The sequence below is a fragment of the Anser cygnoides genome, chromosome 2, assembly GCF_040182565.1.
Source record: "Anser cygnoides isolate HZ-2024a breed goose chromosome 2, Taihu_goose_T2T_genome, whole genome shotgun sequence".
NCBI lineage: Eukaryota > Metazoa > Chordata > Aves > Anseriformes > Anatidae > Anser > Anser cygnoides.
Window position 1 is genome coordinate 120,854,292 of NC_089874.1, and position 25,161 is coordinate 120,879,452.

Genomic DNA, 25,161 nt, shown 5'->3' on the forward strand with positions numbered 1-25,161 from the left:
ATAAATCTTTAAAAGTTTGAGTTAATGAACTAAGAAAAGTTTTAATTAAAGAACTCCCCCACTGAGATCTCTAGCAGTCATATAATTTCTGAACTGGGCATGCAACACACTGGCCAATGAGTTATATAACAGCACTTTCAGATCATATTTTCAGTGTTGTTTACAGGTATCACTGAATAAAACTGACGGTATGATTAGATGCACGTAAATGTTTTGGGCTTGCATTTGGCCTCTTACATTCACACATGTATGTATACTCACTGGAAGTATGTGAATTATTTGTAATTACAGATTGAAGGTTTATAGTGTAAAGCATTGACCCAATTTTATAACCTTGAAACTAAGTTTTGCTAAATCATTTTCAAGTGATTCTATTTCCAAAGCAAAACAAATTTTTAAAAAAATCAAAATAAAACAAAAACCCAAAACACATTTATTGGAAATACAAACGGAGGCTAAATGATATGATGGAGATATTCACAAATAACTGTCTGCAACCCTAAATCTCATAGTAAAATTGTATTGGACAAGCCTTTGTTCTTAAGCCAGATAGAGGCAGAACTACTGACAAATACTGTGAACAATGACTGTGAACAATCACTATCATTGACTTAAAGAAGATTCCCAGAGGGGATGCTAATTATTTGTCTTTCTTTACTTTCATTTAATTTTAAATTTAAACAAAATTCAAACCTTAAAAAGGATTGCAGTCACTTAACCTTCTCTGACTTTGAAACAACGATATAAGTTGTCTTCTCATTACTCAAAAAGATGTGTAAAATCTTCCATTGATCATAAAAATGTCAAGCCCTTGCTGAAGCTTTCAAGAAAGTTTTAATTTGGTGGGTTTTAATATAAAATTGATATGCCTTTCATCTGAAATATGTATGCTCTTTTAATCCGGCTGATGTCAAGAACAGTGAGATAAGGATTGTCACATAAATATTTACTTTGTGGAGAGATGATAACAAAACAATTACTTTTATGTTAAGAAACTCAAGCTGAATAGTTTTGGATTTGGGACCAAAATATGTTTAGGGTTTAGTAAAAATCATAGTACTTTTTTTAACTCCAGCCTAGATCAAGATATACTCTAAATAATTGCTAATTATATGACTTCCAACCTTAGTCATAAACCTTAAAAGTTAATAGGAATTTTGGCATCAACACTATGGTCATTAGATTAAGCTTTAAAAGTTCAGGGCAAGTTCCAGCTAACATAAAAGTAGAATTACAATTTTTCTCTGATCATCTTATCATTTCTTAACCTGTTACAATGTTCTGCCTGGCTGAAAAAGTAGTTGAAGTCTCTCATTCCTCATTGAAATCTTATGACCATGTAAGAGAAATAAATTATTGTACAGTATCACATTTGTTGATATTTTTTGTTATGTGAAACGTCAGCAATAATTCTGATATGGATAATCCTTCATTTACTTAAAAAAATAACCTTTGATGGTGGAGTTTGAAGGTTCTTTTATCTTATAATGTATTTGAGCCACTTGTTTTTAAAAAAAAAAAAAAATTTAGCCTGAAGAGAGATAAATGGTGATGTATGTGATGCATATGTTTTAATGGTTGGCACAATTCATATAAAAATAAGTATAAAAAAGTCAAAAGCAATTCTGTAGTTATTATTCTATGTCAAAATGTGATATCACCTTTTTTATCACCTGTATTCCAGTTAGCCCTAATGATTTCATCACCCCCTGGATTGAAATATTTCCTTCAATTTTTAGTAGCTTGGCTTCATTTCTAGCTCTTGGAAGATGTTTTATATTTCATAGGGAAACTGAAATACACAGAGCATTACTAAAGGGATTAAAGACATTACAGAATAAGCACTGATCACTTTTGTCTGAAGCACAGAAATGGCAGGTACATTCAGGGCAAGGAATAGCTCAAAACAGAAGAACACAGTTCATATTTTACGTTTTGTGTAACACGCAGAGGAGCATTAGCCACAAGGCTTGTGCATTCCATGCATGACCCAAGCAAGAATGGCGCACTGTGTTTGAGTTGTGATTTTTTTCTGCTTGTTCCCTGTCTTAATTGGGAAAAAAATTGAAAGTTTTTTTTTTTTTTGGTGGTGGTGGTGGTGGTATTTTGTTGTTGTTGTTGTTTTTTCTTTCCCTTAGGCCAATGACATATTGTAGTCCAGAGAAAATAAAAAAAAAAAAAAATAGAAAAATACTAATACCATAGGTTCCTATTTAATACACTTTAAAATATCTTAATGCTATGCTTAAAAGACTAGTTCTATTCCTGCCTAGGAAGTGTTTTAAAAGGTAAAGCTGATGCCACACTCAGCAGAGTTATACTTTATATTTGAGATTGCTGTGATCTGAAAGGAAATGGCCTTCATAGTTCAGGGTGTTGATTGATGTTCATCTGAACCTGAGCCGGCAGCGTGCCCAGGTGGCCAAGAAGGCCAACAGCATCCTGGCTTGTATCAGGAATAGTGTACCCAGCAGGACCAGGGAGGTGATCGTTCCCCTGTACTCTGCTCTGGTGAGGCTGCACCTCCAGTACTGCGTTCAGCTTTGGGCCCCTCAGTACAAGAAGGACATTGAGGCCCTGGCGCATGTCAGAGAAGGGCTAAGAAGCTAGTGAAGGGTCTGGAACACAAGTCCTATGAGAAGCAGCTGAGGGAACTGGGGTTGTTTGGTCTGGAGAAGAGGAGGATCAGGGGAGACCTTATTGCTCTCTACAACTACCTGAAAGAAAGGTGTGGAGAGCTGGGTGTCGGCCTCTTCTCGTTAGATAACTAGTAAGGAAATGGCCTCAAGTTGCACCAGGGGAGGTTTAGGTTGGAAATCAGGAGATATTTCTTCTCAGAAAGAGTAGTCAGGCATTGGAATGGGTTGCCCATGGTGGACAGAAGTGGTGGAGTCACCATCCCAGGGGGTGTTTAAATAAAGGTTGGACATCGTGCTTATGGACATAGTTTAATGGGTGACATTGGTAGTAAGGGGGATGGTTTGACCAGATGATCTTGAAGGTCTTTTCCAACCTTAATCCTATGATTATACGATTCCTCCAAGAATGTAATAAAATAAAAAGCTCAGGTATTCTCAGATGATATAACCTGCAGTATGTGGAAATGCCCCAGACATATCATGACTGCAGGGCAGAGCAAGAAGTAGATGTGCATGGTCTTGTTTTTCTGCAAAGAAAAAGCTGGTTTGCATCACAAATGGGGACTGTGGACCTTTTTGCGGGTGAAGGAACTGAAACCCCAGCACACATAGTAGGGGGCAACAAAATCTCTGTGGACCCTGGCATGGCAATCCAGCAATGGCTGTACACTGTACTGTTTTCAAATGGCTTGAGTTAATTTTCTTCATACCAGCCTGTACAGTGTTGCGCTTTGTATTTGTGAAGTAAAAGCAGTGTTGATAACACACCAGTGTTTGGACTTTACTAAACAGTGCTAACACAGAATCAAGGTTTTCTCTCTCTCACTCTCTCTTTTTTTTTTTTTTTAATTTTCCCTTGTTCTCCCTCAGTCAGTAGGCTGGAGCAAGCGTGACTCTGGGGTGGGACACAGCCAGAAAAGCTGACATAACTTGGCCAAAGGGATATTCCACACAGTAGGGCTCAGACATAAAATCTTAGGGAAAGGAGGAGGAAGCAGGAATGTTCATTGTCATGGCATTTGTCTACCCAAGTAACCCACAACTAATGCGTGCTGAGGCCCTGCTTTCTAGGAAACGGCTAGATGGGAATCTGCCTAATGATGGGAAATACTGAATCAATTATTTTTGCTTCATGTGTGGTCACAGTTTTTGCATTCGCTAATAAACCACCTTTATCTTGGTCCACAGATTTTCTCATCTTCCTTCTATGGCTTTCCCCAGCCTTCAGGAGAGGTGAATGAGTGAGCAGCTGGCCAGGGTCAACCCACCACAGACTAAGCCTTGCTGGGCCCCATAGCCTAATACTCACTAAAGACTTTCCTGGCATTGCTGTGCTAAATGAAAGCTGATTTGAAATACAGCTGAAGGCAAAGGAAAAAAAAAAATGTTTTTTGTTTTTTTTTTTTCCCCAGTCCTATGAATTGAAGTCTTTATTTATTTAAAGGAAGCTTTCTGAGCTAATTACCAAATTATGAATCCATTAGCAAATGTGAATGTAGGATAGGAAGACAAAATAAATCCTTGTGCATATTTTAAATACTTGCTGTTCCCCATATTGGTTAAATTTTAGGGGTTATTTTCAAGATTTTCTTTCTTCTTGTCTTTTTTTTTTTTTTTTTCTTTTTTCTTTACCTATCATAGAATAATAGAATGGCTTGGGTCAGAAGGGACATTAAAGGTCAACTAATTCCAACCCCCCTGCCATGGGCAGGGATGCCACCTACTAGGTTGCCCAGGGCCTCATCCAGCCTGGTCTTGAACACCTCCAGGGATGGGGCATCCACAGCCTCTCTGGGCAGCCTGTGCCAGTGCCTCACCATCCTCTGAGTGAAGAATTTCCTCCTAACCTCTGATCTAAATCTTCCTTCTTTCAGTTTAAAAGCCTTCCCCCTTGTCCTGTCATTATCTGATTGAGCAAAGAGTTGTTCCCCATCTTCTTTATAAGTCCCCTTTAAGTACTGAAAAGCTTCAATGAGGTCAGCTTGGAGCTTTCTCTTCTTCATGCTGAACAGCCCCAGCTCTCAGCCTTTCTTCATAGGAGAGGTACTCCAGCCCTTTGGTCATCTTCATGGTCCTCCTCTGGACTCACTCTAACAACCCCACATCCTTCTTGTGCTGGGAGCCCCAGACCTGGATGCAGCACTCCAGGTGGGGACTCACAAAGGCAGAGCAGAGGTGCACAATCACCTCCCTCACCCTGCTGGCCACTCCTCTGTTGGTGCAGCCCAGGATGCAGTTGGCCTTCTGGGCTGCAAGCTCAGACTGCTGAACTATGTGGCAGAGGCAGAAAGCTTTCCTAGAGCTATTTGACTGCCTACTTGTGCCCTGAGGAGAGTGTGTAAAAGGAGAAACAGGGTCACTAAGACTAGGAACTGGGCTTACTCCTACGAGTAGACCGGAGGCTAAATACCAGACCACAAAGCAGACAATGACTCAAAAAACTGTCACCAAAAAAAAAAAAATGGCTAGCAGTTCTTGTAAAAAAAAAAAAAAAAAAGAAAAAGTTTAAATTCGAAACCAAAACACTAAAGGAGGGCTAATGACACAGCAATTCCTGTTCCCAAGTGTCACAAAATGTCACAAAAGTTTGCATGCTTTATCTATAAGAAGAGTGAATTCACTCAAGTGAGCTACAAAATATTCACAAAGCAAAGGAGAAGGTATCTGTCCTAGTTTCAGTTAGGACAGAGTTTTTCCTCCTAGTAGCTGGTAGGATGCTATGTTTTCGATTAGGATGAGAAGAGTGCTGATAACATGCTGATGTTTTAATTGTTGCAGAGCAGTGTTTACACCAAGCCAAGAACATTTCAGCTTCTCGCTCTGTCCTGCCAGCGAGCAGGCTGGGGGTGCAGCAGGAGCTGGGAGGGGACAGACCCAGGACAGCTGACCCAAACTGGCCAAAGGAGTGTTCCATCCCATCTGACGTCATGCTAAACAATATATAGGGGTGGCTAGCCAGGGTGGGAGTCCTGCTGCTCTGGGATAGGCTGGGCATCGGTCAGCGGGTGGTGAGCAATTGCATTGTGCGTCACTCGTTTCGTACACATTATTAGTAGTAGTACTGTTATCATTATTATTATTATTATTGTTATTATTATTTTCCTGTCTTAATAAACTGTCTTTATCTCAACTCACAGGCTTCACTTTCCCGTTTCTCTCCCCCATCCCAGAGAGGGAGGGGGGAAGGTGAGCAAACAGCTGTGTGGTGTTTAGCTGCCGGCCGGGTTAAACCGCAACAGTATCAAATGCAAGTGCAGTCCAAAAGCCTAATATATGTCATTATGCTTTGACCCGAAAAATGTTATTAAACTGCAAATAGCTTTTAAATGAAAACAAAGCAAAATCAAGGTCAAGAATCTAAGACCTTATAGTTCTAGATTTTCAGGTTTGGGTTGATAATTCAGATATATATTCCATAAATTTCACCCATCTCAAACTTTTTGTAATTTTCCCTTATACTTGCAGAGTGATAAATCAGTCATATGAAAAGCCTGAACAGCTTTGTTTATGAAACTATTTCCTCAAGCTATAATGCAAACTCCTCAAACCACGAGGAATATGAAATTCCCTAAACTATCCCATCCAACTTCTGACTTACGCTGATTTTTCTCTCACTTTTGTATTGTCCATGTTTATTTCTAAAGCTGCTATGGTTGTTGGGTGGAATTTTTAGAACTATCTTTTCATGCAAATTTGCAAATAAAATCTGAGGGATACTTTATATGTATGTTTGAATGAGACAATAAGCATAAAATATTTTCTACCACAATATCCTGTTTTTTTTTATTTTTTTCCTGAGATCACCAATACTAAATACTGTGTTTCCTGGTAATTGTGATAGTTTGCTGCAGAGTTATTACAGCTGTCTCATAAAAATACAAGGGTGAGAATGGAGAGTAACTAAAGGCTGTGTACCTACAGATTTTTTTCTCATGTTGTTAATTAGGAGAAGAAGAACATAGAGGTATGTCTGTTTCTGTTATAAGGGATGCCAGTTAAATTCTTTTAAAGAAGCTCTCATAGCCAAGAAGACATAAAAAATTCATCATTACAAGTTTCCTAACTTGCAGGTCACTACATTTATGCCTGTTTATTTCACTAAATCCAGTGGATTATAACAGACAGCTCTAAAGTAACAAATTATATATTGTTTTACAAATATAAGCAGAATATTCACCTGCTGCAATGTGATTAATTGAATTTCACTGAATTTATGGGAGACATAAAGGAGGTAAAACTCCTTTTTAAGTGTCTTCCCTTTGCTTTAAAAAACTGGAAAAACAGAAAAGCCATTTCTCTCACCAAACAAAAGTTCCTGACACTCTAAGGCTTTGCTTGGAGACCAGAAAACACCAAAATTCAAGCTTATAATTTCTTAAGTTCCACTGGCGGAATGTCCGACTCCTGAATAAGAAACACAAAACTAATTTAAGCAAGTAGTAGAGAATTCTCCCTGTGAATTATAACATGGGATATTCATGACAATGTACTGTACATATCAAGCATGGAGACAGAAGAGAGCTGCAAGACAGCTGCAAGGACAGCTATAAAATATATAAATATTAAAAAAATAAAAAATAATATAAAAAATAAAAATATAAAAATATAAACATATATTATATACATATATATTATATATGTTTATATTTATATACATATAATTCATAGAAAAAAAGTAGATAAATTTAGAATTTTTTTTTTTTTTGTGGCACGCAACATTACTTTGTTGTGTTTCTACACATCTGTAGGATGCTATAATGAAACGATTCCTCTGAGAAGAAGCATGCCCACTATTATTTTTACTTAATGAAGGAATTGAAAATACAAAGCTCATCCTTAAGGCAACTTAGAACAGCTTTTTTTTTTTTTTTTTTTTTTTTTGCCAAAGCAGGTTCTAAAGCAGAGCAGATGCAAATGCTTAGGACAGGCAAAAGCTGCAGTAAGAAAAAAACTTTCCAGATTCCTCCCTATGCTCTAGCATGGTTAGAAAACATCTCAAGACCCCCTTACATTTTAGAAACACAAACACTCTAAACAGCACATACAGGAAGTCTCCTTGAACTATAGGACCCACACAAAAACATGGTATGGCAAAGTGATTTGATCCTTGGGTTGTTAACTGTTAGCATTTGGATTTTGAGGGCAGCAAGCTCAGCACATGGTGGGTTTTATTGGAACAAATCATGTTGCTTTATTCCTTTATCTCTCATTTGTGATCTCCTGAATCCAAATATGCTGAGTCCTATCTGCTCTGCTCTTAGTGTTTTTCCCGTCAATACTGGCATGCTTCTGTACAAATGTTTTGTATTTCACCTTTTTCCAGGAATTTTAATGTGAAGTCTAAAAATCCAAAGACACTGAAAAAAAAATTTTAAATGTATATCTTACCAGTGATGTATGAAAGATGTATGATTAAGTAGAGCAGAAAATCTATTTCAGACTTTCTAGAAACTTATCTTCTTTCCTTCCAAAAATGTTTCACCAACAGAGTTATGAGTCAATACTTTTTTTCAAATGGGGAATTTCTTTTACTCCTACTTAAGAAAAAAATAAAAACAAACAAACAAAAAAAGAAACCAAAGAAAACAACAAATAAATACTATGAGTTATTAGCAATAAAAAAAAAAAAACTGCCAGTCCAAGACCTTATTGATCCATTTAGCATGACATGAAATCATACAAAGGTATTATCCCATGGCTCAACTACAAGGAATTAATAAATAATAATCTATGCTGAACTGTCAGATATTTTCTTATTTACACTATTTTATCATCAATAGATCCTCATGATGGAGCAGATCCAGGTGTGTAGAAACACAGCAAAGTAGATGTTGCATGCCACCAAAAAAATAATATTCTAAATGTATCTACTTTTTTTTCTAGGAATTTTAGTGTAATGACCAACCATGTACTGATTTATAATCATTCCCCATACTTTTTTCATTCCCGAGATTTGAGCATCCCTATATAATTTAAATATCATACACAACCTTTATTTTAAAGGCAAAACAACAGGTTATTTTAAGAAAAAAACAAAACAAAACAAAACATAACATTACTAGAGAGCATAAACTTCACACAAAAAGCATGTGTGGAGAGTTTGAAAGTGATTATTGTGTTGTTTTACAATAAAAGGTATTTTTGTCCTATGAAATGTACATTTTAATCACTCGAAGAATGTTTTAGCATGTAGTGTTTATATAAACGTTTTCATTAGAGGAAACTAAGGAGCAGATGTATAACACTATGAAGCAGAAGTCCTAGAAAGGCCATATGTGGGACGTTAAGTGAAATAAGTGACTGAAAAAATCAGGCAGCCATCTCAATCCTAGTGGTATGCTTGGTGATTTTGAATAATTAACTTTATTAGCTCCCTGGAAATGAGAACATTACATGCAGAGCTGACTGCAGTTACCATATGTCAGACAGCCACCTGATGTGATGATACATCACAATATTCAAATGTTAAAAAGCATACTGCAGGGAAACGCAGTTTTGTGGAATAATTCCATGAACAGCAGAGGATTATAACTGAGTACCTGAGGATGTCATTACATGCTAATGGAGGGTGTATCTGCAACAGATATGCAATACACCGAGGTTGAATAGACCATGTCGTGCTCCCTGCAGACAGCAAAGGAAGGAGGTAACTGAACAGCTCAGTAACACTACTGCAGTGTACAGGTCATTTAACCACTAGTACTATATACAATGAACTATGAAAACGTATGTATGCAACAGATAGCAAATCCCAGTGTTATCCATAGATTTGGTGACTTCACTGAAAAATTACTGCAGGGGTAATAAGAACAGATGAAGTTGAAGATTAAAAATTCAGTTAAAGATTGAAAATTCAGCAAAGAATGGAAAGGTAATGGAGAACACTAGGAAGTCCAGATCACTTAAGTAATGTGCTATGACAGGGTGGATCATGAGATACAAGCACTATATTGAAATGTATGGAGGATTTTATTTATTTATTTAATTTATTTATTTATTTATTATTTTCTAGTTTTAAATGTCCATCATACAGCAGAATAACATTGTTGTTTAGGTTTCCATCCATTTTGTTTTGTTCTTTTTTATTTTTTTTTCAAATGTTCTGTTTGTCCTCTACTTTGTCTATAAGAGGTCATTACATCTACCATACAATCAAAACATTGCAGACACTTTAATTCAGAATTTTTGAATAAGACACTATGTGATACTGATGATTACATAAGTCTGACTGATTATATGTTTATAAGACCTTCATAGAATCATAGAATCATAGAATATCCTGAGTTGGAAGGGACCCTTAAGGATCATCAAGTCCAACTCTTGACACCGCACAGGTCTACCCAAAAGTTCAGACCATGTGACTAAGTGCACAGTCCAATCTCTTCTTAAATTCAGACAGGCTCGGTGCAGTGACCACTTCCCTGGGGAGCCTGTTCCAGTGTGCAACCACCCTCTCTGTGAAGAACCCCCTCCTGATGTCAAGCCTAAATTTCCCCTGCCTCAGCTTAACCCCGTTCCCGCGGGTCCTGTCACTGGTGTTAATGGAGAAAAGGTCTCCTGCCTCTCGACACCCCCTTACGAGGAAGTTGTAGACTGTGATGAGGTCTCCCCTCAGCCTCCTCTTCTCCAGGCTGAACAGGCCCAGTGACCTCAGCCGTTCCTCGTACGTCTTCCCCTCCAGGCCTTTCACCATCTTCGTAGCCCTCCTCTGTACACTCTCCAACAGTTTCATGTCCTTTTTATACTGTGGTGCCCAGAACTGCACACAGTACTCGAGGTGAGGCCGCACCAGCGCAGAGTAGAGCGGGACAATCACCTCCCTTGACCTACTAGTGATGCCGTGCTTGATGCACCCCAGGACACGGTTGGCCCTCCTGGCCGCCAGGGCACACTGCTGGCTCATATTCAACTTGCTGTCTACCACGACCCCCAGATCCCTCTCTTCTAGGCTGCTCTCCAGCGTCTCATTGCCCAGTCTGTATGTGCAGCCAGGGTTTCCCCGTCCCAGGTGCAGGACCCGGCACTTGCTCTTATTGAACTTCATGCGGTTGGTGATCGCCCAGCTCTCCAACCTATCCAGATCCCTCTGCAAGGCCTTTCCACCCTCATTCGAGTCCACAATTCCTCCAAGTTTGGTGTCATCAGCAAACTTGCTCAAAATACCTTCTATTCCTACATCCAGATCGTTTATAAAAATATTGAAAAGTACCGGCCCTAAAATGGAGCCTTGAGGGACCCCACTGGTGACCGCCCGCCAGCCTGACGCAGACCCATTTACCATAACCCTTTGGGCCCTGCCCGTTAGCCAATTGCTCACCCATCGTATGATGTTTTTATTTAGCTGTATGGTGGACATTTTGTCCAGTAGGATCCTATGGGAAACCGTGTCAAAAGCCTTGCTGAAGTCCAAAAAAATCACATCAGCTGGTTTCCCTTGGTCCATCATACGGGTGATCTTATCATAAAAGGAAATCAGGTTAGTTAGGCAGGACCTACCCTTCACAAACCCATGCTGGCTGGGACCAATGACTGCTTTGTCCCCCAGGTGCGCCTCAATAAGTTTGAGAACCATCTTCTCCATGATTTTACCAGGCACTGACGTGAGACTGACAGGCCTGTAATTGCTAGGGTCTTCTTTCTGACCCTTCTTGTAAATCGGCACAACATTTGCCAGCTTCCAGTCTACCGGGACCTCTCCAAATTCCCAGGATCGTTGAAAAATAATTGAGAGAGGTTCCGCGATGACGTCCGCCAACTCTTTCAGCACCCGGGGATGAATCCCACCCGGACCCATGGACTTGTAGGGATCTAGGTGGAGTAGCAAATCCCGCACACGTTCAGGGTCGGTTGGGAGTTTGTCATCCCCACCGTCCCGGTCCTCCAGCTCAGGCCACCCTGGGTCCCGAAGCCCATCATCGGCATTGAAGACAGAGGCAAAGAAGACGTTAAGCGTCTCTGCTTTGCCTATGTCATTGTCTGTGAGGAGACCTTCCTTGAACTATAACCTTATATATACATAACCTTATATATAACCTTATATATATATAACTATAATAACCTTGAACTATAAATATGTGTAGGGAGATGGACAGTGCTTCCCAAGTAGGCACATGCCAATTTTAGCATATCAACATAAGTGAGTAAAATGAATAGAAAATAAATGAATTCGTAGAAAATAAATGAAAAAGAAAATAAATGAATTCGTCCTGTAGAACTCCTACTGCCTTCAGACACAGAAATACCAAGAGTATAAAGTAAAGAGAGAAGGATCCCTTAAGTAGGGCACCCAAGGAAGCAGAGGAACTCATTGAATATGTTGTTATCTGCTCCTATATCAGTATGATTATATATCAATATCTAATATTCTAATGTGAGTGTATACTATCTCTGAAGGACAGATTTTTCCTGAATTACAATAGATAGTGACATAGAATATGTCATTCCTCCTAAAACACAAACATGTAAAGCCAACATCTGTTTCACCTGAAGCAAAATGTGAACAGAATGGCACGGAGATGAGAGGCCAATCACACTGGTTAGAGAACACTAACATTGGTTGTTCTGCAGGAAAAAAGTGAATTTCCCCAAAACAATGACAAACGGATCTGCTTAGGAAAAAAAAGACACATATGCTGCATTTATTTTTATTTTTTAACATCTAATATATTTTATAGCAGATAATGAATTTTAAATACTTAATAATTTATAAGGCCAAGCAGTGTTAAAGAAGATTTTAAATGAAGATTTAAAAAATAATAATAATAATAATAATAATAAATCTATGGCCAGCTCCAGACTGTTCCTGCAATGGGAATCCTAGGGAGATTACCCTTGCCACAGAAAAAAATAGTCTGTGGAAAGATGCAGTCTCTAGACTGTACAGTAGTAACCTAGCACAATTAGTGATCAGGGAATAGCCTTTCCCACTGTCTTAACTGGTATGTATATTTGGTGTGATAGAACCAGATCCTAGAGATCTTTTACTCTTAGACTGATCAGTTAAACAAGTAAGTGAAAAGGATACTCAAGTTGTACAGTAAAGTTTATATGAACAACAACTGAAACAGGGAAAGCTCAGAAGGGAAGTAAAAGGAATGTAACCACCCCTAGTCCAAAGTGTCCCTGAAGAGGACCTGTTCCTTCAACCTTGTTTTTACTCAAGCAACATTTCAGTGGCTATTTTGGCATCCTTATCAGTACCCTCAAGCCATATTTCATTATTTTATTTTATTGTATTTTATTTATTTATTTATTTATTTATTTTCCAGCAGTCTTCTTTTCTGTTTCTCTGCCTTTCCTTTCAACCTGCCAGTCTTCTTCCTGTGTATGAGTCTCATCCTCTGTTTGTCCTGGTCAGGAAACTTTATTACCCAATCATACTCAATCTCTCCCAGCCTAGACTGAATTTCCTTCATGCTTCAAGTTTTCAAGTGGTCAGGTTTCCACATGAAAAGGCAACTTAAATTTTGTACTGTCCAGCCTCAAAGTAATGTAACCCTGTAAAACCAAACATTGTCCTGGTTGCAATGCTCCACATTAGCTGAGGTCCTCCAGAACGAGGGAAGACTCATACCTACTCAAAATGGCTGGAGCTGACCAGAGGAAGGTGAGGCAAGTGTGGAGAGCTCTAGCAAGGAGAGAGCCAGCAACAGAAATGAGACCGAGAGCTTTCAGCAAAGCCTCTAAGTTAATGGAAAGTTAATGGAAATATAAATATTTATTATTATTATTATTATTTATTTATTTGTTTGCTTATTTATTTATTGAGAACCTAAAGAAAACTACAGTTTCCTAAAACCTAAAAGCCACGGAAGCTGCAGGGTAAAATCGGAGACCTGGGGAACGAGACTGAACTCCAGGCTGTGAAGATGGCAGATGGCAGAATTGTTTTCATATACCTTTCCTTTCCTTTTTTTTTTTTTTTGAGTGTAGCACAACACAAGTGTGTTTTTTCTAAGTAAGAACACTATTAAAGTTTTTTAACTTATTTTTCTAAAGAGTTTAAAGTATTAAAACCTTTTTTTTGTGTGTGTGTTTGTGTGTGTGTTTCAGGTGCTAGCAGTTTGTGAGTTTTGTTATGATTTGGAAGGACTCTGACAAAATATCATCTTGAGATTCAATCCTGAAGACATAATCCTATCTGTAGGACTATATAGAAGGAATATCTTATTGGTATCAGTAGGAATTCTTATGACAAAAACTATTCAGGCCTTTAGCTTAATCCATTCTTACCTTTTTTATCTAACTTAATATTTCATAATTTCATAGATTACAAAGAGAACTACAGAATGATCAAGCCTATATACATTCTAAAAACGTTACTAAAAATAATTAAACTAAACAGACCTTTAAAAAGTTTTTGATGCAATAATTATGCAAGTGAAAAGTATCCTTTTTTATTTAAAAAAGTGCATGATATATGTTTCCTGTTGCTGTTGAGAAGCTGATTTCAAATAAGGTCACTACTTTCACTAAACAGTTCGACAATTACATGAGAAGAGCTACATAGGGACATCTAATTTGTAATGTTACCTTTATCCTTAACTAAGAAGGAAAGACCCAGTCAGAGGCACTATTGCCGTAGATAAACAAGACATAGATAGACAGATAAACAGTGCAAAAGGGCATCATTATCATCAGTTAAGACTGGCCATTATTACCAATTTTAAGTTAGCCATCTTTTGAGTTGTTACCATCTCAGCTAATGCTAAATTAGTTACTCTTTGCTTACTATTTCTCTGGACAAATAAGATAGAATTATTAAAAACAAAGAATCAGAACTGTTACCCAACCTTTCAATTACGTGCACAGTTGAACAGCATGTTTCCTATGTATTTTATCAAATAAATAACCATGTCTGACCTCAAGAATAGTTTGCATAATAAGCAAAATTTAATGTGTTGTTACATTTGTTAATGGTCCATGTTTTAAGCCTTCATTACAAATGCCTGAAACTTCCTAATTAATGAATATGCAATTAAATATTAAAATAATAAGCACAATAATTAAGAATGAATCTTTATCTAGCTAATCTGAATTAAAGTGAGACTTGTACTGTTTGCAATGAGTGTAACAGACAATAAGTGACACAGAAGGGTAAGATAAACTAACCACTAAGCATTGTATATCAGTACTACACAAAATAAACAGTCTAAGATCTCCAGTTTCTGTGTTCTTAATTCTGCTTGTATCCATATTACCAAGAAATTATCTGCAATGGTAATAAGAATATTCATGTGAGGTCCCTTCCAATCTGAATTATCCCATGATCCTATTTAAGATGATATATGAGTACGTATAATTTCAGCAATTATGCTAGAATATCAGTAAGTAAATAAGTGTAACATTAAAAGATTCAGATATAAGGAAGGATAGCAGTGGGTTAGCTCATCTAATTTTTAATCAATCCCTGTCTTGCAGGTGGGGGAAAAAAAGAAAAAGCACAGTCTCCTACACTGCAAGTCTTGACAGAACGAAATGGAAAAACATTAGCTTTCAAATAGACGCATACTTCTACCACCTGAGCAGGAAGCACAGAATAAAAATCAGACAAGAAATTTTGCTTCTCAACTAGAAGTGTACATTCAACAATTTATAAGATCAAAAACAGCAAGTATACAATGAGATAAGACTATGTTTCTGTAATAGGTACTGCAGCCTTGTGACTGTTTCTGAGTTTTTCCTAATCTTCATTCTTTCGCTCCACTATGTTTTTTGCTCTTTAAGCATTTCACTGATAGATTTTTCATTTTTATGTCCACCCTACTGTCTATACTGGTTGTATTTTAAAGCTATCTACACTTTAAGACTTCCTATTTTCCACTCGTTCTAGTTCAGTGAACAAAAATAAAGATATATATATATATTATTTTGTGTGTGTGTTTGTTTGTGTGTGTGTATACACCTGGTACAGAATTTCCTTGGTTCACAAAGCACAGTATATCCCCACAGCTGAATATAACAAGGATTAACTAATACATTTAAAATTTTATTCCTGCTTTTTCATGATGTCCTCAGACTCTGGAAAAGAAACTCACACAATCTATATTTAAAGAACAAGTAGATCTGAACTTTCTAGTTTTTCTTTCTACAGATTTGAGTACTTTTGTTTTGGTTTTAAAAGCTCTGCACACTATCACAGAATGGTGTAGAAATTCTTTCTTGTGAATTATTAGAAAAGGTATTAGACACAAATACTGTCAGTCATCCTGAGATAATTTTTGCTGCTGAACCTTGTGACTCATCCGGAGGATCTTCCCAATGAATCTGACTTACCCTGTCCTTTATGCAGTAAATAACCAAGTGTACCTTGCTGTCTCAAATATTGTTAGGTCCTTGTCTTATTTATGTTTAAGCTTTTTTAGATCACTACATTGTATCAATAAATATATAGCTGCTTCAATCTTAGCAGTTAAGTATATAATTTCATCTGTTCAATGTAGCAAATGCATTGACCCTTTCTTTTTAATGAGGAGAGTGAAATATTTCCTCAGAAATAATGTATTGTGACATAGTTCTAAGGGAATAATTTGACAAACAGCAGAAGAGTTTCCAGAATGAAAGCTGTTTTCTCATAACAACTGTTATGAGATAATTTTAAAGTGGAGTTAATACTCAGATTTAGAATTAACAACTGCTGAAAACTGCTAAATTGTAAGTACTTTTTGGCAAGATATTCAAAAATTCCCCAAATGCTACACAAAAAATCCTTCTGTTTGCAGTCCTGAGCCTCTACACAAATGATGAAATCTGTTACTGCAAGGGTTGTGTGGCATTGGAATAGGCTGACCAGGGAGGTGGTTGAGTCACCATCTGTGGAGGTCTTCAAGAAATGTGTAGATTTAGAACTTAGTAACATGGTTTAGTGCTGAACTTCAGTTCTAGGTTAAAGGCTGGACTAGATGATCTTTTTTCCAAACTGAATGATTCTATGATTCCATGACGCATCATACAGGCACAATTTGTGGATTAATCCAAGCCCAAAAGACAGTCCATTAAGATTGTGGATGATGCATTGGTCTTTTACACCCATACAAGTTCTGTCATATTGTTCTGGATATATGGAGGACTTGAGTCTTCTGGGCTGTCATTCAGGCACTATTTACAACTTGGTTTGCATTAAAATTATGTGTTAGAGAGAAGATGAGTGTTGCAATCAGTTGTGTATCTATGTGGTCCCATAGATAGGACTTAGTTTTAGTTCTGTTAGGACTTAGTTTTTAGTTCCATATCAGAGGCATCTGATGTGGATAGAATAACATATACACAATATACACAAAGACCAGTAGTTTCTGTTTAAAACAAAAACATGCAATTTCCCTGAGGGCATGAACAGGATTTGAAACCCTTGTTACCCCTGGTGACAGGCTGCCTGAGCAGGAGGCCAGCTCCAAGGCGGCACAACCCAAGACCAGGTGGTGGCCATGTCAGAACGATCCAGGAACAGTCTTGTAGACCCGAGTTACCATCACTGGACCTTTGCTACACACTTCTTGTTCAGATACTGTGGGACTGTCCTCCTGCCCTAAAAGGACACTTCCTCTGCCTGCCTCATCATCACTCCCAGCTTCTGGTTTTCCTTCCATTGTGAAGCAGCCCACTCTTGTGGCCCCTGACATTAGCTTTTTCCAGCGAAGCTGACTCATAGACGCTTATGAGTTCAGGTCAGAAAACCCTTTCTGTAAGCAGAAGAACAGGCACATATTCTCAATTAAACTCTAAATTTGCTTTTCTTGGGAAGAATATTTGTTTCAGAAAAGAACCTTTTCAAGTCTTTTTCATTTTACTTCATGATTCAGCTCAGAAGCACTGAGTAATGCACGCTACATTGCACGAGTTGGGAGCTGTTTAGAAACAGATTACATATGTGAAATACGTGGATTTTATACCACTTGCATTGATATAATTGCGTCTGGGCCATTTATTTCATTTTAAAAATCCATTACAATTGATTTTATTGTTATAAATCTATATATAATCCATGAATATAGAAAAATATCCAGCTAATTCTTTGTCTATGAAAAGTAATTCTCTTAGTATGAAAATCTTCAGACTATTAGAATTATGAAGAATCAGAATCAGCACATTCACTTAAACTTCCAGAAAGCTGTCTGAATGATTCTTATTACATGAAAACAACCTGTAGAGTCAAGATAAAAGTACTTCACTTGTCTTGAGCAACACCTTTGCCTGCTTACCTTACATGAGTTATTTCCACATGTAATTACATAATTTCCAAATATTCATTGACAATATGAACATAGAAACATGTTAATGAATGTGAATAAATTAATTTAATTAACCCAAAGGAATATGGAGTGATACCTGAATTGATGAGTTTTTTCCCTGATGTCACATACAACTATGCAACAGACAGTTTGAGAGGGTGCTCAGAACATCTACTTGTGGTTTAACCCAGCTGGCAGCTAAGCACCACACAGCCATTTGCTCCCCCTCCTCCTCCTCCCCTGTCAGTGGGACTGGGGGAAAGAATTGGAAAAAAAAAAAAAAAGAGAAAGCTTGTGTGTTGAAGTAAAGACAGTTTATTAGGACAGAAAAGAAAGAAAAATTATAACAGTACTACTACTGCTACTGTGTACAAAACAGTGATGTACAATACAATTGCTCACCAGACACTGACCTATGACCAGCCTATCCCCAAGCAGTGCTGTCCTCGCCCTGGCCAGCCACCCCATATTAATTGCTCAGCATGATGTCACGTGGTATGGAATACCCCTTTGGCCAGTTTGGGTCAGCTGCCCTGGGTCTGTCCCCTCCCAGCTTCTACTGCACCCCTAGCCTGCTCACTGGCAGGACAGAGTGAGAAGCTGAAAAGTCCTTGGCTTAGTGTAAGCACTGCTCTGCAACAATTAAAACATCAGCATGTTATCAACATGAATCTCATGCTAAATCCCAAGCACAGCACCCTCCCAGCTACTAGGAGGAAAATTAACTCTATCCTAGCTGAAACCAGGACAGATGTTTTCTGGCAGGTCGTGGGAAGAAGACTGGCTGGCTTGGGGGAGCTTATGTACACATGGCTTTTAGGCTGCAGCCAGAGTGTTCCTCTAGATCTGGAAGTTTGAAGATGGTTGCAGTCTCCAAGCTCAGAGCCAACCACATAGTAGCCTGGCGCAGCAGATTTTTGTGTTCCTTGCACTAGCTGTTCCTTCACCTCCTCCTCAGATACAAGGACACACGTCTCTTTCACACTCCTTCATTAGTTAACAAACCAGATAGATTAAAGCCTCTTTCTTCAAATCACTAAGATACCTGCCTTTGGTTTCAGTGAGAATTCAGGCCCTAACAACTCAAGTTTCTTCTGGATGGGGTTTCTTCTGTAGAGGATAATTTCATTTCCCTTTTGAGGACTCACAAGGATGTAGTAACAGAAGCAAAGGCATAAAACAGTACCTGAGGCACAGGCTACTTTTCAGCCTGTAGCAGACTAGAGGTATGATATTATCATTTCAGACAAATATGATCTATGTATTGTGAAGTGTTCCAGCATGCTTACAGTCTGCCAAAGGCCAGAAAAGGGGACCTTCATTTTAAGACTGAATGGAAGAGAAAACAAAAACCATCACCACCACAACAACTAAGAGAAGGAACTTTTCCTTCACCTAAATTTTATTATTTCACAACTCCTTCAGGTGGCCACAAGGAATTTCCCCACCCCACCACCAAAAAAAAAAAAAGACATTGTGGCATAGAGGTATAATTTCAGTTCACACCAGAAGACATTCTTCTCACTGAAGTACAGTTCAGCCCCACAAAGTGCCAAAAAACCTGCCAGATGCAATGTATTTACAAGTTAGTTTTACATGTTGGCATTATTTACTCGTCTGATCTTGCATTCAGGGCTTGATCTATCTGGAGGGGAATGTGTAATGCCGTGCAAGGTTGTTTGGTTGTGTGACTGACAACATGACTTCAAAATTTTGAACTGTTTGTATAGAAGCAAAATACAGAAGAGTACACTGTCCCCAAGGGAAACATAGAAAACTACCTGTTGCTTCTCAGGTTTAAAGTTTTCCCTTAAAAGGCGTAAGCAAAGGTGTAATCAGCTGTTTGAGTACAATTCTTACATATACATGAACATTTTCCTCTCCAGTTTCCAACTGGGAGTGCAACATTTTTCATCATACTCTTAGGTCAGGACTCTGATTCTAACAATGGTTCCTAGTGCAAATTTCCAGAGAAGACAGAAACAAACCAGTCCTGACTGCTCTGAATGAGATGGAGAGAGCAAGCAACTGTAAATGAAGAAAATAAACCTGTAGGAATGTTTTCAAATAACTGTCATTGTCCAAAAGCTTTAAATCGGTTGAATCCTTGAAAGTTAACTATTGTAAACTCAGGTTGCATCACTGAATTTGAAGTACTAAGATAGACTTGCTCCACTGCAAAGCCTCAGTCACAGTTTAAACTGGCACTGCCTCTAACTTCACAGGAATGAAGAAAAGCACATCTTTCTACCTTGTCAGCTACTGGCAGACCTAGAGGAAAAAATAAAAAGAAGTTGTTAAAAATCAAGAAGTAATTTTTTTTAGGACATTTCACCAAATATGTAATATTCAGTAGTAACCAGACTACACAGACTACAAATGAAAGGAAAGATGAAACAGTAGAGAAAGATGAAACAGTAGAAGGTACTTGCATGGCCTTGATTTACATGGCAATTGACAACAACCACAATCCGCAATGACTTATAAGTGCTTTACACCATTTCTATACCACTATTTCTAGAGACAGGCTGGGAACAGGTTCCCTTTAAGCCAGGGAACATTTCAGCATCTCCAAAGCTAACGGAATGGTTGACTGCTCTGTTGACTCATGTTCCTGGGGACCAGATCTAGGTTTTTCCTTCCAACTCACGTACCCTTGCCTCTAGTGTCGAGGTAGATTTTCCATCCTATTTTCTCATGTCCTCTCCATGGTCACTCACATAGGTCAAATCACGGGGTGGCACAGGCTGTGTACCCAATCCATCATCTTCCTTGTGCAGTAGGACCCTTATCCCCGATAACTGAGACACTGCTTTGTATATGTGGGGAGGAAGATCAATTCTCTTTAGGTTGGTGGACCTCCTCAGAGTGTATCTCCACAGCCGAGACGCAGGCCTGTAGGGAAGAGGAGAGACTTTCTTTGTACTGCCAGACTTGTTTAGCCAGTTCATCCACTGTGGGCTCCTCATGGCCTTTCCAGGGGAGGTGCCCCCTGCTCTAGATGCCTGCCCATATCCTCCACTCTCCCTGCCATGCGTAACTCGCCTGCCTCAGCACAGATCTCTAGATGAGACTCTTAAGTATTTGTTTCACCTTAGACAAAGCCTGAAGTGCATTTAGGAGACACAGCGATAAGAACATGCTGGTCTGAACATCCCAAGGATAGTCAGAGTTCTGGAAAGCTACCATAGCTTGCCTGGAGGAGGAGAAAGGGAGAGTGAGCAAGCAGGAAAAGACATCTTCCCCTGACCCTACCTCAGAAACTATTAACAATTACACCTTTCACGCTTTTTCCTCAGGGAGCCAGTCTATGGAGGGGTCGGGGGAGATGGCCAAAAATGTTTTCTTTCTTTCAAGTTATCTCCTTGAAACTATGACTTCTAGCATTTTAATGGCTTTTGACTTGCGTATTGTGAAAACAGCATTTCTTTTATGAACAGCACATTCTCACAACTGCCACTTAGCAAGAGTAATGATAATGCCACCAGAATCTACCCAAATCTGTTTCTACTCACCACAAGGTGAAATTTGAATTCACAGTAAGGCACCTTTGTCACACAGCTTGTTGTTCAATCTTAACAAACACTTAAGAGCATTCTTCGAAGCCAGGCTTACCTGTATGCACTTGAGCTTCTGAGACTTTCTTTTTTTTCTTTTGTTTTGCTTGTTAGGGCTGGGAAGGAAGCTTAGAATCCACATAAGTAACTTTACTGAAAACAGACAAGGTGAAGGAAGTACTCAAACTCCTCAACATTAAACAACTGTAGAACCCAGGAACACTTACCTGCCAGCTTCTGAACTTGAGTCACTTCCAAACTACTTCACAGTGAAGTAGTACCACCAGGGTTTTACTGTGCTGAGAAGGCACCACCAACGTAACTAGCTCATAGAGTCTCTAAAACTATTTCACAGAGACGGTAGAAAACATGAAGAAGAAAAAGCAGCCTACTGGGAAACACTGAGTCCACTTCACCATGGTAGAAAAACACACTAGGCAACCCAAGCCTCTAACTCCCCATGGAAGGCAATTCCCTACAACTCCTCATGCTTCCTATATAGCAACGGTCAAATGATCCACACCTGGCAGATCTCACTTAACAAGGGTGGAGCCAAGAGACCACCTGGAATAGGCTCATCTACCTGGCTTCAATGTTTTAAGGTCAATTGCTCCTTCTCACTAATAGAAATAACCTGACAAGGGGCTTAGGGCTTAGAGTTGACCTAGTGAATTAACTGCAAAAGGTGCATAAGAGTCATATTTCTGTTAGTCATTCTGTGAGGGAAACTAGTACAGAATCTGTTAAAATAAAATAAATAAAAATAAATAAAAGAAATAAATAAAAGAAAACAGAAAATGATCTTAAAGGCTAAATTGCTATCATAGATTTTCATCTGTCTAGTCACGACAGAGAAAGAATATAGCAATCAGAATTACTTTTCTTGACATTAATGTTATTTAAATTTGCTTTTCTGAGGTCTCTTCTTTATGCAGGACTTTTCAAAATCTAGCCCCATGACCTCTGACTACAGTATTTACTTTGGCTGCATGTAAACTATCATGTATAAATGCCAGGATCTGCATCTTCACTCATTATTCAGGTCAAGGACTGCGCTCAAAGTTTTGGCTTTAATTTTGTTACATGACTACATTGCTGTTGTTGTGGTTTAACCCAGCCAGCAGCTAAGCACCACACAGCCATTCGTTCATCCTCCCCCCTCCCTCTCTGGGATGGGGGAGAAAATCAGGAAAATGAAGCCTGTGGGTTGAGATAGAGACACTTTATTAAGACAGGAAAAAAAAATAGTGATAATAGTACTACTACTACTAATGTGTACGAAACAAGTGATGCACAATGCAATTGCTCACCACCCGCTGACCGATGCCCAGCCTATCCCTGAGCAGCTGGCCCCCCCATCCCAGCTATCCACCCCTACCTACCGTTTAGCATGACATCAGATGGGATGGAATACCACTTAGGCCAGTTTGGGTCAGCTGTCCTAGGTCTGTCCCCTCCCAACTCCTGCTGCACCCCTAGCCTGCCCGCTGGCAGGACAGAGCGAGAAGCTGAAAAGTCCTTGGTTTAGTGCAAGCACTGCTCTGCAACAATTAAAACATCAGCATGTTATCAGTGCTCTTCTCATCCTAATCCAAAACATAACATCCTACCAGCTACAAGGAGGAAAATTAACTCTATCCCAGATGAAACCAGGGCAGCTCATAGGTATCAGAATTGTCACCATACATTCTCTCTTTTTGAATGTATACTTCATAATTAGCTTAAGACAAATCAACTTGAACAACTGAACAACGATACTGAAGTGACTTGAAAGTCTCTTGACAAGGGCTACTGATAAATGATAATGTATTCAGTTGTGAAAAATTGAAATGGGGTATATTTCCACTGTTCATGTTAAATTTACTTTTGACATCACATTCTACAAGGGGAATAGAAAACACATTAATGAAACTGACAGTTAAATTGGGAAATGTTGCAACAAGGACAGCTAAATAGCACAAAGTGAAATAGGGATATGAAACAGAAACTAAAATATGTTCAGAAATTTGCAGACCAAAACAATTGCAAATTTAATATTCCCTCCAACTCACACAAAGAAAATTGCATCAGAAGAAGCCGAAAAGCACTAAAGACAGGAGAGTTTTAGACACTGACATACAATAGTAAAAACAGTTGACTTTTTTGCTGCTGGAAACACAGAAACATCCATCCATATTTGACCATTCATCACTGTGGTTTTGAACTATTTTATCTAGCCTCATAGAGCACAAAATTTGTATTTATTTCTTATTACAGATAAAGTCACAATTAAATATAACTAATTTCTCAAGCTTATATATAATATGATATATCCAAGAAAGTTGTTGAATTAAGAGATTATGAAGACTAATTCTGAGCAATGTTAAAATAACAAAATGTGTGTGTTTCAGGCAAGTATTAGAGGAGTTCATCAGAGCAGTCTGAAAATGCACACATCAAGGGAGAAGAAAATCAAAGTTTCTGTAAGTCAGTATGAACATCAGGGAGTAAAATGGATAAGATAATGAAACTGAAAATTCAGAATCAAGTCTGTACTTTCCAACAGTGAGGTCTATTAAATTTTGGGAATTGTCTTTCAATGAGAAGTAATGAGATTTCCATTACTCTGGCCAAGTAGCATTAGACAAGCCAGTCCAATTTTACAACAGGGAATAATTGCAATGGCAGGGAGAAGGATTAGCTGACTTTAAAAACTCTTTTTCCATCCCTAGCTTTTACAACGCAAAGGAAATCATCTGGAAATACAGATTGCAATGGGAAATGTCTTCTTCTTAATGGTTACAGACAAAGGCACTTTCGAGATAACATCCTCTCCTTTTTATTTCTTTACTCTGACTGCACATTATCACTTTTTTTTTTTTAAGAGAAACTAATAGCATACAATAAAAAAAATAATACAAGGAAAAGAACAATGAAAAAAATAAATCATATTTAATAATAATTTAATTTAATTTAATAAAAACTTGGAATATATATTTATTTATTTATTTATTTTCCCCACTGGCAAGAACAATATATTTCTTTTTATTTAAATCAATTGTAGACAACACAAGTGAAAATAATATGTATATCCTGTGCAGTATTAAATGAGTGAGTGTAAAGAAATCAAAGGAATCAGAAGCAAAACAGAAGGAAAAAAAGACAATTGAAGCACTAAATCACACATTTAATTTGTTTGATGATGATTGATTTGATTGCATCCACCTAAAAGCTCTATTATTTGGATGATTATGATTATTATTATTTTTATTATTATTATTTTCACTAGAAGATACTATACAGTGTTGTGAAGACAATGAATACATTTGAACTGGAGGGTGGGAGGGGTTAAAGATATGTATTTCACTTTCACAAGGCTGTGCTTTTTTCTTTCAAATTCATAACAAACTCATTGTTACAGTGAGCACTGAGAAATCTTCCCTTGAATTCTGTGGGAAATCCACACCATCAATAGTGTTATGAAGAGGAAGTATGGGGAAATTTGTTATTACTGTTTATAGGTATTGCCAGTGTAGGTGGACAGAATGGTCAAAGTATCTGCTAGGGAAATGTTTGTTCCCCTTCATGTGTTCAGATTAGGGTTTTTTTTTTGTTTGTTTTGTTTTTGTTTTGTTTTTACTTTATAGAAGTACTTTTTTTTCCTTTTTTTTTTTTTTTTTTAATAGAATCTTTACAGCAAAAGATTCTATAGAACTTCCCTTGACATGTCTCAGATATTGATGGGCTACAACTTCTGTA

At 38.1% G+C, this 25,161-nt stretch overlaps 1 long non-coding RNA gene across 1 annotated transcript; it reads right to left on the reverse strand.

Annotated features, from left to right (window-relative positions):
- Positions 1-19,978: 19,978 nt before the first annotated feature.
- Positions 19,979-21,982, reverse strand: LOC136789936 (uncharacterized). Its single transcript, XR_010828980.1, has 3 exons — positions 21,651-21,982; positions 20,521-20,761; positions 19,979-20,137 (listed from the first exon to the last, which is right to left on the reverse strand). It is a non-coding gene; the product is annotated as an uncharacterized lncRNA (long non-coding RNA).
- Between the last annotated feature and the right edge of the window lie 3,179 nt (positions 21,983-25,161).